The sequence below is a fragment of the Ornithodoros turicata genome, chromosome 3 (genome assembly GCF_037126465.1).
Source record: "Ornithodoros turicata isolate Travis chromosome 3, ASM3712646v1, whole genome shotgun sequence".
NCBI classification, from domain to species: Eukaryota; Metazoa; Arthropoda; class Arachnida; order Ixodida; family Argasidae; genus Ornithodoros; species Ornithodoros turicata.
Window position 1 is genome coordinate 45,384,389 of NC_088203.1, and position 19,118 is coordinate 45,403,506.

At 48.3% G+C, this 19,118-nt stretch overlaps 1 protein-coding gene across 1 annotated transcript in view; it reads left to right on the forward strand.

Moving 5' to 3' along the window:
- LOC135388454 (deoxyribonuclease-2-alpha-like) overlaps positions 1-19,118 on the forward strand; it is a 68,110-nt gene that overhangs the window by 22,672 nt on the left and 26,320 nt on the right. The window lies entirely within an intron of this gene.

Genomic DNA, 19,118 nt, shown 5'->3' on the forward strand with positions numbered 1-19,118 from the left:
TGACAGCTGCCACGTGTGCGCTTGAAAAAAACAACAAAAAAGCAAACGTTTAATGTACATGTCCGCCTGAATAACATCCCAGAACGATCGCCGCGTTATACTCGAGTACGAAATAGAGTGTGTCGACATTACCTAATGCGGCTGCAAACGAGTCAAAAAGACATGATGCGATATAACACGGATCAAGTAACTGTTCAAGTCTAAAAGCAAGAGCTGAGAGTCGTCTTAATGTTCTTCGTTACTTATGCGGTTCCCGATGGGGCACATCTCCTCGGGCAATGCTCAGCGTTCACCGACCTCTTATAAGTCAGATGGTTGCTCATCACATTCCCTTGCTACACAACCTCCCTGTTACCACAGAGAACGTGTTAGAGTGTATCCTAGCAAAGGGCGTCAAACTCTGTCTTGGCCTTCTTCGAGCAACGTCAAACGCTTTAGCCATGGCAGAAGCACGGGAACCACCTGTATCAGCTCCCAGGATGCAAGAAACGTTTCGCCACTACGTGCTGTTGGCAACGCGTTACCATCGCCATCCTCAGCTTCGAGCCATTATGAGTCGTCACCACTCCTCTTTTACCCAAGCTACCAGACACAACATGGTCTTATTCAGAAACACAAGCCACATGCATTACCAGATGTCCCAACATGGGTCCTGAAGCCTCCTGACGTAAGAATTAGTGTACCTGGACTCCCGGGAAAGAAGGATATACCAACGCATGTTCTTCGTCAGTTCAGTCTTGAGCTACTAAACAGCTCCGCAGGCAGGATGCAGATTTTCACGGATGCCTCTGCGACATCATCCGGCTCCTTGTGTGCATTTGTTATCCCGGAGGCGAATATCGAGAGAGCGGTGCGGTTGTCTCACGTCACCTCTGCAACGGCCGCTGAACTTTATGGAGTCCTCTTGGCAATAAGTTTCATCAACTCACAATCTTCAGTTGCTCGCTGGACTATCTATAGCGACTCAAAATGTGCGTTACAGACCCTAGCTACTATGTTTACTACGGGATCTCTGGTGACAGCAGCACAAGATGTCTTACACGCACACCATGCAGCAGTTTTACAAGGTCATGACATCAAAATGCAGTGGATCCCTAGTCACTGTGGCATTGCAGGTAACGAGGCTGTGGACGCTGCTGCACGCCGGGCTCTTCAACTAAGGCGCGCCCAGGTGATGCCCATTTATTTCACCAAGGGCGACGCGGGGCGAATGCTGAACGAGTTCAAACAACGAATGTGCAACACCTCCTGGTTAACAGGGTCGGCTCGGGATTCGCTTCTGTACAAGGTCGACCCAGGGTTACGCTTTCGAGTACCACCTTCCTTTACGCGACAAACGACAACTGTTCTACATAGGCTACTGCTCAATGTACTGTACAGCGCACGTCTCCTCTTCAAAATCGGAAAGCGAGACTCTCCGAACTGTAGTGAGTGTGGCGTTGTAGAAAATGTAGAACACATCCTTCTCAGGTGTCGGAAATACGTTGATGCTCGAAGGGCATTAGAGACAAGCCTCTCTCATGTGGACTCCCGAGCCTTCGACATCACGAAACTGTTAGGTCTTCCTTCGTCTGACAAGGCGCTAAGGGCACTTGAAGACTTTTTTGCATGCAACCGGGCTTCTGGACATCCTATGGCACGGTGAATGCGCGATGTGTCCTGTATGTGCCCCCGGCGATTCCGCCACTTTACTCTCACTTGGGCGCAGCTCCTGAACTTTTGAAGTACATGTTGAACTCCATTATCATCTGTGTTCGTCTCTGGACATCATCCCTTTGTGTTTTCATCATCTCATCATCGGTTTGAACTTTCTGTATTAAGTGTACTGGGGTAGCCAGTTTGACTTCGTCGGAACTCACATCCCCATTTTTTCTTTATTCACATCACATCACATCAACTGTTCAAGTAAGTGTTAGCCGTGCCAAAATGAACTGCACCATTGTGACATTTGCTGAAATAACCTCCCGAAATCCTCATGGAAATACTGATTATATAATTATTTGCTGGTTACATGCATAACCACTCTTTCCCTCATTTTCTTGCCGGGTTTGATAGCACTGTGAATTTGAGAAGAAAAAGGGAGGGGGCGAACTCCGGTCAAAATGCAAAGTTAAGCAAAGTGCTATGGCTAGTTCTCCAAAAGCAATGACCGACTTCACACATCCTCCTCGCGTGACGTGACGTACATCATCAGCGAAAGCCTGAAAAGGAAATTAGTTGTTGCGCTCTTCATGCTCAGTGCGGTTTCGTTTGGTTTGGTTTTAAGAAAAAATAAAATGGAGAGTTTGGCTTCACTAATGTGAGGCCCGCAACTCCACATCACTTGCATCAGTTACTTTGGTGGAATACGCCTGGAATGATGATGCCAATGAAGGTGAGCAGGATGACGGCGATGCTGCTGCTGATGATGATGATCAGTGGTGATGGTGATTCCAACAGAAAGCAAGTACAAACACACTGAGATGTCACAGAACGCGCAAACATGTAACACTCAGACAGTCGAACAGCAAAACAGCAAAAACCACAAAACACACAAGCACTCTTAAAACTGAGGGGGGGGGGGGGGGTCAAAGTAGCTTGCCGTTGTTGGCCGCACTCAAGTGGGCATCGTCACGACTATAGCAAAAAAAAAAAAAAAGTGGGAGAGGGGAGTAGCACGCTCCTAGCCAACCATCATCCCGAATGACAACGTTCTCGCCCCGATTTGTTGAAAACGGGAGGGAGAGCCTATTTTGTGCCGTGCATAATGGCACAAAATAGGCTCCGCCTCCCGTTTTCAGCAAATCTATATAGGGCGAGAACGTTGTCATTCGGGATGATGGTTGGCTAGGAGAGTGCTATGTGGTGAAGTTCATTTTTAAGTTGCCTCTGATGTCGGCATCAGAGGCAACGAACGAGCGGACCAGCTACCTTCACTTTGCAGTTCACGCTTCTTTCGGTGACTAACAAGTGTGTAACCGTCATTGTCAGTCAATCCGATATAGGCAGCAGATGTGTGAGCTGTGATGCAGGTAGTAGCGTTATCAAAGACATTTCCAGTTGCACAAACAGAATGTGGCATACGGGCTCCGCTATGTCGTGAGATGAGGAGGGGCAGCTAGGCTTCTCGCCTAGAGTTTCGCAGTTGCTGTTCGCAATAGGAATTTCACCGTGGGAAGAGGCTGAATCAGCAACGCTACGAAGCACACCTGCATATGTTCCAGGGTTCCAGCTCAAACCAACCGCAAGTCTCTTCCGCGGCTTGCAGTGCATCATTTATACATTCTAGATAAACGGAAAGCACTTGTGTCACACGTGATTCTGTTTTCGTTGTCACTGTGCCAGTTCGAAAACGGAGACAGAAGCGAAAGCATCGATTGTGAGATCCAAATCTGTAGCAGTCGATTGTAAGTGCGAAAATACTCCAAAAGCCGGGAGATGACATAACGAAAGAAGAGAGGACTCCGACTTAACGTAACAACTAACAACTTTAAGCAGACGTTTCGCCTGTCATACGACGGGCATCATCAGTGCAAGACTGAGCGGGAGAGCCAACAACCAGTCGCTACTTAAGGAGATGACAGTATTGTTCGGGAAGGGGGCCACGGTTTTTGTTACAATGCAAGGGATCAGCGCGTATGTGCCACGATTCCAGGAGCTTCCTCGGTCCCCATCTTGGCACGCGAGCAAAGATAACTTTGGAGGCTTTGGCAAAGGAGACTTTTGGAGAGGCAAAGATAGGCTTTGGAGAGCTAACGCTTGCCATGTCAGGGTTCAAGATCGAGGTCCTGGACACGAATATGCGCGACAGCATGCAGGCAAGTGATCGACGATGACGCTGCGATATCTGGCTACACGTAGGCAATAATTACTTCGATTCAACATGGAGGAGCGGTTTAAGGTACCCGGCTCGTTGATGGTATAGCCAAGGTCGTGCTGAACGCCGGTAGGTGGTGGGTTCGAATTCTACCACCGGCTGCGCTGTCTACTGGAGGTTTTCCCAATATTTCGAGACGAATGCAGGCCCTGTCGGCCCAGGACGCATATACTAACCCCCACGTCCCCCAATCCTTCCTGCTGTTCTCTCTCCATCTGTCCCCATCTGTACACTGCTCATAGCCCAGTTACTTCTCGGAGCTTACAAGAAAAAAAAATCAATTCAATCTGTATTTTTTTTTTTTCGGTTGGAAGAGCAGCTTCCAATGCACGGTACCCAATTCTGATATTGAGGATCTCTCACCTAAAGTGATAAAAAAAAAAGTTCTAACTGGCGACATACTCGCCCCAGGATTGTGGAACTGTCGGCCATCAACTTGTAGAAACTTTTGCCGCCATTTAGGAAGGATTTGGACAATTTTAATTTAGGAAATTGTATTTTATTCAATTGAACTTTCTCCATATTTCAGTAACAAAAAAAAAAAAAAGAAATGAGGCTGGCTTGGCAATTTTCAAAGTTCAATTAGGTTTCACGAAACTCCCCCGACTGAATAACTCTAAAACGCTATCGGGAAACTTTATATCTTTTTAGTTAGCATCCTTGATGCGCCGGCCACGAACTGGCCACTCAGCTTCTCATTTGCATACGCTCGTTAATTAAATAATCCTGCTTTTTTTACTTTGCCAGTGGCTTGGTACCTGTGCCGTAGCAATCGTCACCCTGAGACAGTGCCAAACCAGTAAATAAAACAGCTTCGACTTTTAGTGATTTTTTTGAGTAATTAACTGGTTTCGGTTTACAAATTTATTGCGCGGAGCAGCGCAGGAATGCGCTGTTTCGATTAACTATCCGGCGCTCAAATTCGTGTTCTCTCGTTTTCTACTAAACTCGTAAACAGGATTGCGGTCGTTTCATTGGATGGGCCAGACAGTGCGCCTTCATCGCCATAATGACAATCACTTGCAAATGGCGATAAAGCTATATGTGGTTTTATAAAAATAAATTATTTCTACCTAGCCATCCTTCTGGACATACCACTCTAAAAACAGAACTTCACCGCATAGCACGCAGTGAGCCAACCATTGCCACGAATGATAGGGTTACGGCATCTGATTCGAAGAGAGAGGTGGGCGTACGCCGGATATATGAAAATTGCCACAAAAAGGCGTACGCCCCCGTCTCTCTTCGAATTAGAAACGATAGCCCTATCGTTCTTAGCAATGGTTTGCGCACAGCGTGCTATGCGGTGAAGTTCCGTTTTTAGAGTGTAGTACACTGTAATGTAATGATTACGGATTGCGCATTTCGTTACAAAAGGCCTCATCCAATGGCAATGCTACCCACGTTAACAGCAACCCACTTTCGTCCCGCGCGAAATAGCTTTATCGCCATTGGTAAGTGATTGTCATTATGGCTATAAAAGCGCACTGTCTGACCCATCCAATGACACGACCGCAATCCTGTTTACGAGTTTAGTAGAGAACGAGAGGCCATATCAAACCCTCGCTCGTGGCTGTTCCTTGTCTTGTGGCATCCCCGCCACCAATGGAAGCGGATGAACATGAATTTGAGCGCAGGATAGTTCAGCGAAAGAGCGCATTCCAGTGTAAACCGAAGCCAGTTAATTGCTAAAAAAATCACTAAAAGTCGAAGCTATGTTTTTTTTTACTGGTTTTGCACTGTCTCAGAGTGATCATTGCTATGGCACAGGCACCAAAACCCGGCGAAGTAAAACAAAAAATCAGGATGTTTATTTCATTAACGAGCGCATGCAAACGAGAAACTGAGAAGCCAGTTTGTGGCCGGCGCATCAAGGGTGCTAACCGAAAAAAAGTTTCCCGATAGGTGACGCCGTTTTTCAAATTTTCAGCCGGATAATTTTCGTGAAACAGTCTGTATGCCGGGTGTTTCAGTTAAATTTCCGGGCTAAATAATTCGCGAACGGGTTCACCAACCCGCTAAGTCCCTACGAAAGTCATCTACCGAGTCCGAGCTCTTCGCCATACTGACCACGTTGAACCACATAGCGGTATCAGCGCCTGGCGCTTGGGTTGTGATCACGGACAGTACGGCGGCGCTAGAAGTTCTAGCAAACTATTGTTCCAGAACAATCGGCGGCCTAGACACCATGATAGTCGCAATATACAACCGACTTCTATCCTTGGGTCATAGCCTGTGTGTCCAATGTCCTGTGGGTACCCTGTCACGCCGGCCTGCACGGAAACACCCGCGCAGACGCCTTTGTACGTCGGGCACATGGGGACGGCACTTCCAATAACTGTCTCCTACCACTTTCAGCCTCATCGTGTCGGTTACAGACATAGCGACTCCGTCATAACGGCACTCGGCAGTTTCAAGAGGGCGCTGTCCGACTGAACGACCATCTCCGGTCTATCGACCTGTCGATGGATTTCGTTACAACACACCACTGCTCGCGTCAAGAAGCGTCCATTCTACACCGACTACGACTTAATGCCGCCAGGACATCTCTACTTCTCTGTAAAATGGGTCTTCTCCAGTCGCCCAAATGGCCCACTTGCGCTGTTGAATCTGATATTCCACACCTTCTCCTCGACTCTCACAGATTCGATACCCCTCGAGCCACGCTGAGACGTCGCCTACGCGAGCTGCGGTGCACGGACTTTTCTCTGGTCACTCTGCTCGGCCCAGTACGACATCACACACAGCGGTCTGTGACCAAAGCAGTTCTGACTTTCTTGAGCGATTCAGGTCTTATGAACAGCCTGTGAAGTCCAGTCGTGCAATCTCATTCTTCAGTGCCCCCCTCTCACCCTCACCGCATTAACCTCATGCTTTCCTTTTAAAGTCACCTTCTGTGATCTATCTCACCTTTCTTTCACCGTTTGTTAGTCATCTTTTTTTTGTCATCTTTGTCTTTAATCTACCTCATCCTTCTTTCATCCTTTGTTAATTTATCCTTTATTTCCTAATTCATTTTCTTTTTATTTCATATTTTTCAAGTTTCTTTATTTGTTTATTTCTTATTCCTTCTTATTTCTTTGTTTTTTAATTCTTTTTCTTTTCGTTTTATTTATTTCTTTCCGGAATAACAAGCCGACGTCCCGTTTGGCTGACCTTTCCCCCGTTTTTTTTTCCCTTTTCGTCTAATAAATACACCCCCCTCCCCCCCGATATAATTTCGCTTGTAGCTCCGTAACGGAATCAAAGTTTTGAATTATGATAACAAGTACGAAATTAACATAGCGTGGAACGTGATTTGAAGTGAACTTGTCTTTGCATTTTAGTGCCCCTTTAAGGATGTAACATTGCTGCTTTTCTGTTCCACTGAGGTATACGTGGTTGATATTTTTGAAAACACACTCCGCTGGCTGATAGCGATATTCATCGCACTATGTCTTCAGAGCACTCATCGCCTGAAGGGATTTCAGGCCGGAATCATCGCATATGTAATCCTGCTGTGCCTCTATCGATATATGCGCCACCAGACGATAAGAATAGCCTAAAGTAAGTAATATTATCCGCTTTATTTTCAACTCTGAGAACGTGAAGCCGAAAGCGTACATGTGTCACGCTCTTTTGCGTTCGACCGTGCCTGGGAATCGCTGGTCGGTTATCGAGATATAATTTCCTCGGCCGAATCGAATTCTTCGTGTGATCGTGCACAAATTCACTTTATCTAACTTTATCCGATCCAAGGATGAGCACACGCGCAACGTTGGCACACATATCTCCACATTAAAGGAAAATGAAAGCTCATATATTTTTTTTCTTCTACCACCACGCCAACCAAGTCAACTGAGAAGGAGAGTGATATGGGTAGAGGGGCGGTCGCCCGTCTCCCAAAACCTCTGTCCCGGTCTAATTTGCAGGGTTCAAGGAGCCCCCTGGGTTCTCTAATCGAGGACGTTTTCAGAAAGTCGAGGTTTTTCTTGCTTGTTCCCACATTCCAACCAAATTGAACGAAAAAAAAACCGAAAAAGAAAAAGAATTGGAGAGAGAGAGAGAAAGAGAATTGAATTTTCCACCATGGTATGGTTGTAATCGTACGATTGACCTGTAAGCAGCGCAGCAATTGAGATGCTAGCGCTGGTCATTGGCACGTGTACTGTTTCTTGAGTCGTTACAGGACCTTGTACTCAAGCTCACTTTAGGACTTTTGTAGAAGCATTGTATGCCCCACTGGGTTACTTGTTCTTGCAAGGGTGACAAATTATCACAATCATTCCCGCACCTTCGTGGGAACTGTAGAATTGGCGTAGCACGTTGAATATTAAAATTTCAATTCCTCCACACACAAAGCATCACCAGCAGCATATCATACAGACTGCACCCTGCGTGGAGCTAGGGATTATGATATGGCGGGAATAATGTCGTACAGATCCCGACAAAAGTTAGCGGAACACAGGAGGGACGCATATCGTCATCAGAGCGACACCATTGCAGCAAACCAGAGCTGATAGTCTAATACCCCTGCCACACGAGCACGAAAAATGACTAAGTGCGCAATGAGTTATGTCTTACTGTCATTCGTGTCGTGCTACACTGAGATATTTAGTTACATTCGTTTGAATGATATTTCCCACGTAATGAGATCGCCACAACTCGTTCGCCCATCGGCCCATGAAATGCGTACCCTCGCTCCCATTGTCTGAGCACAAGAGCAACTTCAAACTTCCATAAAGTCACTCGGTACTGCGCCCCGCGCAATTATTTTATAAATAATACGTGAAAATAGGACTTATTTTTGTCAAAGGTTTGGCCTTGTAAACGATTGCTTTTTGCATGTTTGCTTTTGGCGTAGACTGCAGCCTGATAGGCAGGATGCATATTTTGACATAGTACAGATAGTCAACACTGTGGGCTTTTACGGCCAATTTCAATCTCTTTCAACACGTTTACGCTCTTCGAGTATCGCAACAACAACAACAATAGATGATGATGATGAGATGGGGTGTTTCAGCGCGGTGGTGCAGACCCCACCCCATTGCACGTGGAACATTCTATGGAGATGATGAAGGAAGAATGAAAATACGAGAACAACAACAACTTTATTTTTGGCTTTGGAGAGTGGGGAGGTTCATCGCCACAGGCGATACTCTACCCCATTGCTGGTGGGAATGGGGGGAATAAAATAACGAGTCCCTTCACAATAACGATCGAAGTCCGATGGTGTCCAGAAATGTCAGAAGAGCTCTGAGCGCAGAGCGTTGCTGGGCTGGATTAGGCCAGGGACCAAGCAATTTCGATATGGACAAGGGGCGAGAGTCCGGCTGACGAAGAGACTCGGAGAGTGTGGTTCGGGAAGGTTGGTAGTGGGAGCAATGAAGAAGAATATGCTCAAGATCCTCAAGAACACCACAGTGGCAGGAGGTGGGAGAGTCAACTTGTCTCAAGCGGTAACGCCACTGAGCTGTAAAGGCCACATCGAGGCGCGTGTGAACGAGAAGGAATTAAAGCGTCTAGAACACTCCAGTGGGCGACAGAAAGTCTATGAACATGTCAAGAACCCGACAATGAAGCACATGATCTTCATAGGGGCCAATGACTGTGTAGGTAAGCTAGCTGTCTCTTGCTGATACGGGCAAGCTCATCACACGGTATCCGCCTTTGGGGGCAGTTGAATGCACATTCCATAAGAGTGCAGTAATACTCCCTTTTACGAGGCGGAATATGCGGCCCTTCTAGCTTTCGGTTGCTGGCATACCATTGAAGCTGGTGTCTCACCATAGGTTCATCGGTTTTACTGTTGATGCTGGGCTCTCTTGGCGGAAGCATATTGCAAGCTTGGAGATCAAGATCCACCGTTCAAGATCACGTCAGCAGGATATGTCAGCATCAGCGGTAATGAAGAAGCACACAGAGCCGCCTTGAGCGCCCATCAGCACGCTGGTTCTCCCCCGATAATGATGTCTTCGGGCGACCGAAGACACCTCCTTTCGACACTCACCGGCCCCAAGATACGGGTCCAGTGGCAACACGACATAGCTCACTCCTGTCTCTCGGATGTTGACCCCACATTTTCTTTCTTACTTCCTCCGCGACTACCGCACCCCTTCACTGCACTCTTCTACTGCATGAGGCTCAACCTTGCCTTTACACCTGCCTGTAAACACAGTCTCGGCTCCACCTCGTCTTCCCTCTGCCCCACTTGTGTAGTGCACCGCGACCTCTGGTACGTCATCCTGGCTTGTGGGCAATATCACCACCGGCGTGCACTGATGGAAGTGTCTATCCACCGTATTGACAAGCGGACGTTCAACGTCGCGAAGATCCTTGGACCGTGGTCGAACGCTGCCCACCAGATGAAAGGACTTCGTCTTCTTGCGGAGTACTTGCGCTCATACAAGTATGCCATGAACTAAATCGGGAGGGCCAGAAGAAACTTCTCGTTCATTCCTCACTTAGCTCCGGCAAAGTGATGGATGACAGATATCCACGGTTGGGCCTTGGTGTCTATGTAGTCGACATGATTCTTCTAGGTCAGGTTGGAATCAGGTTGGAACAGGTTGAAATGAGGAACAGGTTGGATGACGCCTAGAAATCTGTGGTGTTTACCTTGTCTGAGCGGCGTATTACCAATGAAAAGCCGGCACTGGCGCATATCTTTCTTACTATGAGCAAGCGCTGCTGTTTTCTCAGCTGAGATATCCATGCCGGCTTCAGTGAGATACCGCCAAATCTTATCCAGCGAAAACTGAAGACGACGGCGTATGCCTGACCTCGATTTCCCAAAAGTACAAATACAAATGTCGTCAGCATAGATGGACATTTTCACTCTTCGGCTAACGCAAGACCACTACCAGATAGAAGAGAACTGGCCTTAAAACACTCCCTTGTGGTACCGCATGAGCTAAACTAACGTTCTGCGTGGACCCCTTATGCCTGCGAACAGAGAATACTCTTTCACGCAGAAAATCCGCCAGTCACAAGAACATTCTCTCAGAAACCTGGGTCTGCAGCAGTGCGTGCAGCACAAAAGGTGACTCACGGTATCGGTAAGCTCCGACATCCACCTCAGTGCTTGCACCAAAGTAAGTTCACAGGGGTTGTCGTAACACATTTCTGAAGGAATTTGCTGGCGTTTGTCTACAAATTAACCTCAGATGCGGATAAAAAAACAGTGCACAAAGTTCGTACAGCAGCAAAACCTGTGCCGCTGTCAACCTACAATGATCCAGTATTTTCCAATCAATGATAAAATTTTGAGCCGTAATTAAAATATGCCTGTAGGACAGCTTACAGAAGTGCACAACAAGTATAGACAATATTGTCCATTTGTTGTCCATAAGTTGACTATTTGTCCTTGTGTGAAGCAAAATCAGGCTGTGCGAAACACCCTGCTTCCCTTACCGCGAAACGGCATCCGAAACAGCAAACATTTGATTGTTATGTCCGTCGAGTTGAATGTCCCTAGTGCAACTCCGGGCTCGGAAAACAGCGTTTATTTTATTTAGTCCATAAAGAGAACGTGCCTCAAAGATTCTATACCAATCTTTTAATCTTGTTTAAGAACACAGTGCATTTCTATCATTTTTTGAAGATCTGCTGAGCCTCAACAAGTTTCGATGACGCGAGGAGCCCGTGATGTAATCACAAGCTCATTGCAATGATATTATGTTCTGGAGAGAGCACCCGTCTCCTAGCAACGACGGTGGCGTCCGGGAGGGTCACGTGGTGGAGAAGTCGCGTGACGCTGATCGTAAGAGGGGTAAATGGGAGATATGGCTTCTCCCTCCTTGTTTTTCTCGAAGGTCGGAGCAGTCGGAGAGTATGTCACGTGGGGCTCCGCTAACGGAGTTGAAAAAGTGAGCCCCCCCGCCCCCCCCCCGAAAGACGCCAAGGGCAACAACGCTGCCGGATGAGAGCCGGGCGCTCCGTCGGACCTAACATGACGTCACAGTTCTCAAAAATAAAAATTAATTTCCTTTAGCTTTTGCACCACATAGAGCCAAAATATTTTGCAGGAATGGAATGTGAGACAAGATATCAGTAACATAACTTTGGTAGGATTCTGAAGACACGAGATTTATGGGTGGGTGGGGGGGGGGGGGTGACGTGGGGACATAGGTGGGCATCTTCCTGCGGCCTCACTCATCCTCACCTCAGGAAGCACAGACTTTATTGGCCTCACTCACCCTCACCAAATTTTCCTCACCAGTAACTAAACCTCAGTCGCCCTCAGCCTCACATTCCGTTTTAAATTTTGCCCTCACAAACCTCACCTCAGGGCATCGGGATCCCGAGGGGCCTCACAATCCTCATCCTCACATGCCTTTACCTCATGAGGGTCCTCATCCTCACGTGTCCTCACTTCATGAGGGCCCTCATGTCCTCACGGCACCTCACGTACTTTCGCCTAATGAGGACCAACATGGCCTCACGAGTCCTCATCCTCACGTGCCCTCACCTCATGAGGGCCCTCATGGCCTCACGTACCTTCTCCTCATGAGGACCCTCATGGCCTCACGACCCGTCATCCTCATGAGCACTCGCCTCGTGAATACCCTCATGGCCTGATGTGTCTTCAAGTCACCAGGAGGCACAAGAGCCTCAAAAGAACTTTCCATCATGTTCAGATGAGACGTCGGCGTTGAACTACTGCGCCGGTAGTTGGTACTAATGATACTGCGCGGCATTAAACTGTTTATAGGGTTTCGTGCTGTGCTTGGATAAATTTGGTAACAGTTGTTACTGTCACAGTGAGGTTTAATGTTAGCGTTTGGCATCAGCAAAGAGGAGCCCGGACCCATCACCTCATCCGTGAGGCCCCTCCTGGAAGGGCTCACGGCCTCATTCGTGAGCTCCGTCACGAAAGGCCTCACCTGTGAGGTTCCTCACGAAAGGCCTCACGGCCCCATCCGTGAGGTTCCCCACGAAAGTCCTCACGGCCTCATCCGTGAGGCTCCTCACAAAGGGACTCACGGCCTCATCCGTGAGGCTCCTCACGGAATACGTTGTACCCTCACGTATTCATGGCCTCACCACGGCTGGCCTCGTGAGGGCCCTCACAGTGGGCCTCATGAGGAACAATGCCTCACGACTGTCCTCATGAGGAACATTCAGCGTGGTCTGGACTCACTCACCCTCACCTCATCGTCGTGAGGTGAGGGTGAGGCGTCTTCACGAGGGTCCTTATGAGTGAGGACGCCCAGCTATGCGTGGGGATTCGAGCGGTCTGCCTGCCTAGGTTGGCGGCACGTTGCTCGGGGAAGGAATGAAAGGCGGGGGGAAGGGGTACACTCACAGCCTCACACGTCTGGTTCTACACGTCCGCTTCGCCAGCGTCGGCTGGTCGCAGCAAGAGTTGTAACGATCTCTTCCGGCTTCCCACTGCAGCTGCCCTGCCCGTAGTCCTACCCTGCGGCACGTGCAACATATCGCCACACTGGACAGAGAAGCCTTACGTACCGTTGTTGGGAAGATGTCACCGGTTTGATTATCTGCAGCGACGATGACTTGTGCGAGGTGCCAGGGACGTCATCTTTCTGCATTGTGTGACATTCAAAGACGTCCGGGCGTCGCCGCCATCGTATGGCAGAAGTAAACAATTTTCCGTGGCCCTGGCGCTGGTGCTGTGTTGCTGAGTGATTTACGCTGTTGAGCTGGAGGGCGTCATTTCCTCGCCGATCCACTGAAGATTAGGGGTTTCTACACAGCAATCACCCCCCAACACTTACTTTCCCTCCTGGTCTGGTAGAGAGTGCATGCAGATTCCACTATGCCGCTTGATCTACCTCATCTGCGCTGTCTACGCTGGGTCCTTCGCATTCCAGCCCAGCGTTCCCGCAACGACGCTATATCATCGGCGGTACAGGAGACGACGACGACGACGATCATTTCTAAGCCTAACGCATTCCTAACCCCATTCCTGCCACAGGAACACTTCGACAAGGTTTGAGTTACCTTCTTTGCGGCTAACTCCCAGTACCTCCCGATATACTGCTGGCTATCGGGCAAAGGTGCGCTCCACGCGCACCTGTGCGCCTGTGCACTCGACAGTGTGGAATCGTGAAACGATGAAGACATGTCGAGCACAGAAACGATAAGTAATTCATATTCCGCGGAGAGCGATAACACTATCGATGATAACATACAAAAGTGAAACATTAAGAGGCCAGCGACAGGCTTCGATCCGTCAAGAACCTTCAATACCACTTCCGATGAAGAAGGTGGATTCACCGAGATTAAGAAGGAACGTCCTCGCAAAGCGACCCTGGGGAATGACAGAAGGATAATCTCAGTAGAAGGAACAACTGCCATCTTTGCACCCATTCAACGGGATGCGCAACTAGCGAAGATGAACCACTTGAAGTTGTCCGAGTATCTTACCTCAGAACCTCCAGGAAGAATAAAAGAAATTCGTCGAAATCCATCAAGGAACATCGTAGCAGTTGACGTCGTCAATCCAACTACAAAGATTAGCCTGCTGAAACTGACGAGCATATGCACAATACCTGTGCGTGCCTACGAGCCACGCCCCCAAAACTTTTCTTTTGTGGGTACTGAAAGATATCGACATCTCTCTCGATGATGCCCAAATTTTAAAAAGCATCAAAAGTGACACCCCAGTCCTTGCAGCACGCCGTATCAAAAAGGCGCCAAAGCTGTAAGGATTACTTTTCTTGGCGACAACCCTCCGCAGCAAGTCACCTTCCAGATGGTCAGCATGCATGTCTATCGCTACCAGCCACGGGCGCTACAGTGTGATAAATGTTACCGCTATGGACATATCGCGACGTGCTGCAGCAACAGACAACTTTGCGCTAATTGCGGCACCAACCACGGAGATGAGGAATGTAGGACTAAGGAACCCATTTGTGCAAACTGCGGAAGGAACGACCCTGCTACTGCGAAAGAATGTACTAAGCTCAAGATGCAGCGGCGCATCGCAAGGGAAAGGTCCCGCCCAAGTAGCTCATACAGGCAGGCGAAGCAAACAGTGAACGGAAAACAGAAGGATAAAAATAGGTCAGAGAACGCAACGCACCAGCGGACCCACATGTCGCACAAGACACACAAACAGCTCACACAACCAGTAGCACTGCCAGCAATGGCGGTAGCAAATGAACAGCGGGATGTAATATCAGATTTCCCTTGGTTGTCTGAAACTACAGAGAGATCAAGACATAAGGATGCACGCAATCATGCTCCTCTCTAGCAAATACAATACAAGTCGGGAGACGAGTTCAATTTCTCCTTGTTTTTTTTCTTACAAACAAACAAACAAACAATATCAGACATCTACTGAACAAGAGCACGAGACTAAGCCATATTCACAGGCAGTATGGGAACAGGTAGAAGATTCACCCAGCGCACTCGTAGCACCCGTCCCGCACTCAGCAAGAAGTGAGCGCATGCCACACAATAAGTTGGCTCATCCTGGTGATAATCCACAGCATCGTTCATCGACCAATGCAATGCCATCGATCAATGTCATCGAAGCCATGCCAACGTACATCAGCTTCGCAACAACTATTGCAACAATGTTATTTGCGACTTTACGCCAGTTATGCGCATTGGACGTGCTTCCCGGGAATGGACGACGCATCATACAGCTCATCTTGCCATTCGAATCGGCAGTCCTGGGCCTGCTCTAAAGGTCTCGTTCGTACATTTGGCGCGACACCTTCACAAAAGTCCAACGAACCCATATAATGGCTAAAGTGAATAAGTCTGCCACTATATTCCAATGGAACTGTAATAGTGTACAGCAGAAAATGGGCGACTTCCGCAATTTCGTTCATCGTAATCGTTTTCCAGTACTGGCCTAGGGTAAACGACAGGTTCAGGATGTCAGGCTATGAGATATACCACTCTCACTCGATGAATCACCTCAGCAGAGCCATGTTATGTGTGAGAAAAGACATACCATGTGCTCTCCTACGTGCGTCCACCGACGAAGACTTCGAATACGTGACGTGCCGCATCAGACTGAACAATATCTTCGTTACCGTGACTAGTGCATATATAGTGTCCAACGCAAGTCTCAGTGGAACAGGTAAGAGAAGGTGTTTTCCTGTCATCGTGTGTGGCGATATGAACGCCCATAGTGTATTGTGGGGAAGCAGGCGCACTGACGTTCGTGGCAAAATTTTTCAAACACCCACCTACTTTCTTCCGCGGACCACGTTGTCACAGCTCAATAGATGTTACAATCTGCTCCACGGACATAGCACGCCACATCGAATGGTCTACGCACGTTGACTCCTTGGGGAGCGACCATATGTCCATTGTCGTTAGACACCGTATGCCCGGCTCTGAGAAACGACATCACCGCGTCCGTGTAGTGGACTGGAGGCTTTATAAAACCGAATCAGCTATAGATGTCGCAGATGCAACTACAGAGGAAGAGTTTGTCGCTGCTGTGAAGAAAACAGCAGACGGAGCCTTAAAGGTCGTCATAGCTCCTAACACGCACACGCGCGTAGACGCAGAGTATGAGAGGCTACGAGCGATTCGACGCAGAGCAGAGAGGAGGTTTCTCAGAACAGGAAATCAAGTCGATTATCGGGAAGCATGTCGGCTGCAGCGTGTAATACAAGGCATCTGTGGAAAATGCTACAGGAGCACTGTGCTAACCGACAGCGCCCCGTGTACGTCCCTCGACAATGATTTCAGTCTAACAGAGCTGGAGGCAGCTATAGGATCAAGACGAAGCAAGGCTTCCCCAGGTCCGGACGGCATTACATACAAACACATCGCTGGCTTAGGACCCTCCGCTCTGAAGGCATTGTTAGGTATCATCAATAAGAGTTGTAACGATGGCAAGCTCCCAATTGGCTGGAAAATCTCTAAAGTGGTACCTTTGTTGAAACCAGGAAAATCTCCCAGGTATATAGCATCGTTCAGACCAATTAGCTAGCTTATCAAGCTGCCTATGTAAGGTCAAGGAAAAAATGATCCTAGGTCGAATAGAGTGTGTCCTGTCTGGTTTCCGACAGGGCAGGGCTACTATGGATGGTGTTTTGAACCTCGTCACTTTTGTTGAACAAGAACGCGCCCAAAACCAAACTACTCTGGCAGCTTTCCTTGACATTAAACACGCATATGATACGGCGAGCTACGGCCACGTGCTACATGGTCTGTACATTCGGGAGATAAAGGGTCGAGCTCTGCGGGGGATTGCTACCTATCTTCAAGGAAGGTCTGTGTACACACAGACCGAGGACGGGAACAGTTATTATCACGACCTCGGTAGCGGAGTGCCGCAGGGTGGGGTCCTGAGCCCTATGCTGTTCAATGTAATCATGGTAGATTTACCGCACCGTTTACCCAAGAACGTCTAAATCAGCATTTACGCTGACGATATATGTATATGGACGTCTGGGGCGCAATTGCCTGCTTTGCAACAGCGACTCCAGAATGCGTTAGATTTCACGGTATCCTTCCTCTCGGACAGAGGCATGGACGTATCTGTCGAGAAGACTCCCGTTTACTCGGAAAAGAATGAAGAGTATTCAACTGACTCTGAATGGTCTACCAATTCAGAGGGTGTCTCATCACCGCTTCTTGGGAGTCGTTATTGACGCTCGACTATCATGGTCTGCTCACATAAAACATCTTCAGGAGCGGTCTGAGGCACGGGTCAACGTGCTTCGTCGTCTCTCCGGCCCCCGTTGGGGAATGTCAACGAAGTCCCTGGTTACGGTACATCGGTCGCTTATTCGGCAAATGGTGGCTTACCATCTACCTGTACTCTATGGGATAAGCAACACAGCAAACAGGACACTACAGAGAGTTTTAACAAGAGGTCTGAAAATCTGCCTCGGGGTACCTCGAGCCACCTCCAATGTTTTGGCAATAGCAGAAGCTAGAGAACTGCCTGTAGAGGTGCTGAGAACGCAAGAAATAGTGCGCCACTATCTGCGCCTGAAACTGTGCCATGACAAGCACCCGCTGGCACGGAAATTGAGATGCCGCAATTCTGACTTCTACAAAGCCATTGCTCCTTACCAGCGCAACTTGCCTAAAACACAGCTTCCAAGAGCGTATGATGGAGCGTCACTGTAGCAGCATTGCTATTTTCACTGACGGATCGACGACGACATCACGCTCAGCATCTGCTTTTGTGGTTCCACTGCACAGGAAAGAGGGAATGGCACGACTGTCGCACAAAACAACTTCAACAACAGCAGAATTGGTGGCCATCCAGCTGGCAATGCAGTACGTAGTAGCACAACAGACACCTGCCGAGTGGGTGGTATACAGCGATTCAAAAGCCGGACTCCAAGCCATGCTTTCATTCCTGGGAAATGGCTGTATGACACCAACAGTTCACCAAATACTCCATGAATACAACAAATGTAGAGTCGCCGGCCACAAAGTAATTCTGCAGTGGATTCCTGGACATGTGGGTATAGGAGGGAATCAAGCAGCAGACGAACTAGCGGACATAGCACACCTATCTTCAACACTACATCCGGTGACATACTCAAAGTCAGATGTTACATGTTCATTAAGGTCATTGTCGCAGGAAATGTGCAGACAGCGATGGGTGCAATTGCAGAGCGATTCGTCGCTGCTACATCGCATAGATCCGGAGCTGAAGTTCTGTGTTCCGTCTAGGTTACAGCGCTCTGTTCAGACGTTCTTACACCGGTGTCGCTTGAATGTGCCTTATGGCCGTCATTTTCTTCATAAAGTTGGAAGAGCCGACTCATCGAATTGTTCAGTTTGTGCAACAGTGGAGGATAGTGAGCATATTATAATGCACTGCACTAGGTATGCATCTCAAAGAGCTACACTGAAAGCTACACTTGATCGGCTAGACAGCAGGGTCTTCGATATAGTGAAGGTGTTGGGACTTTGGGCACCGAACACGAGGGATGCTGCCTTGGCGGCACTTGTGAAATTTGTCCAGAGCTGTGGGATGGATACAACCTTCTAGCATCCTGTGTGCATGATCTTGGGATAATTGTGAATAGTGTTTAATTGTGGACTTCTAGTGAACATGTGGATAGTGGACTTCTGAACAGTGAATAGCGAACTTGAGAGTAGAGGACCTGGGAAGTAGTTTTGGGGGGTGGGGTGGGGTGATAATTTTTGTTAGGAGTAGCAGAACAAGTCGGGAGACGAGTTCAATTTCTCCTTGTTTTTTTTCTTACAAACAAACAACAAACAGCTTCCAAGAGCGTCTCAGCATCCCCCTTGAACTCTAGAGCTACCGCGGATTTGCATCTCCGTGCCTGGAGTACACCTACCCAAGTCCACTTTGCCCAGT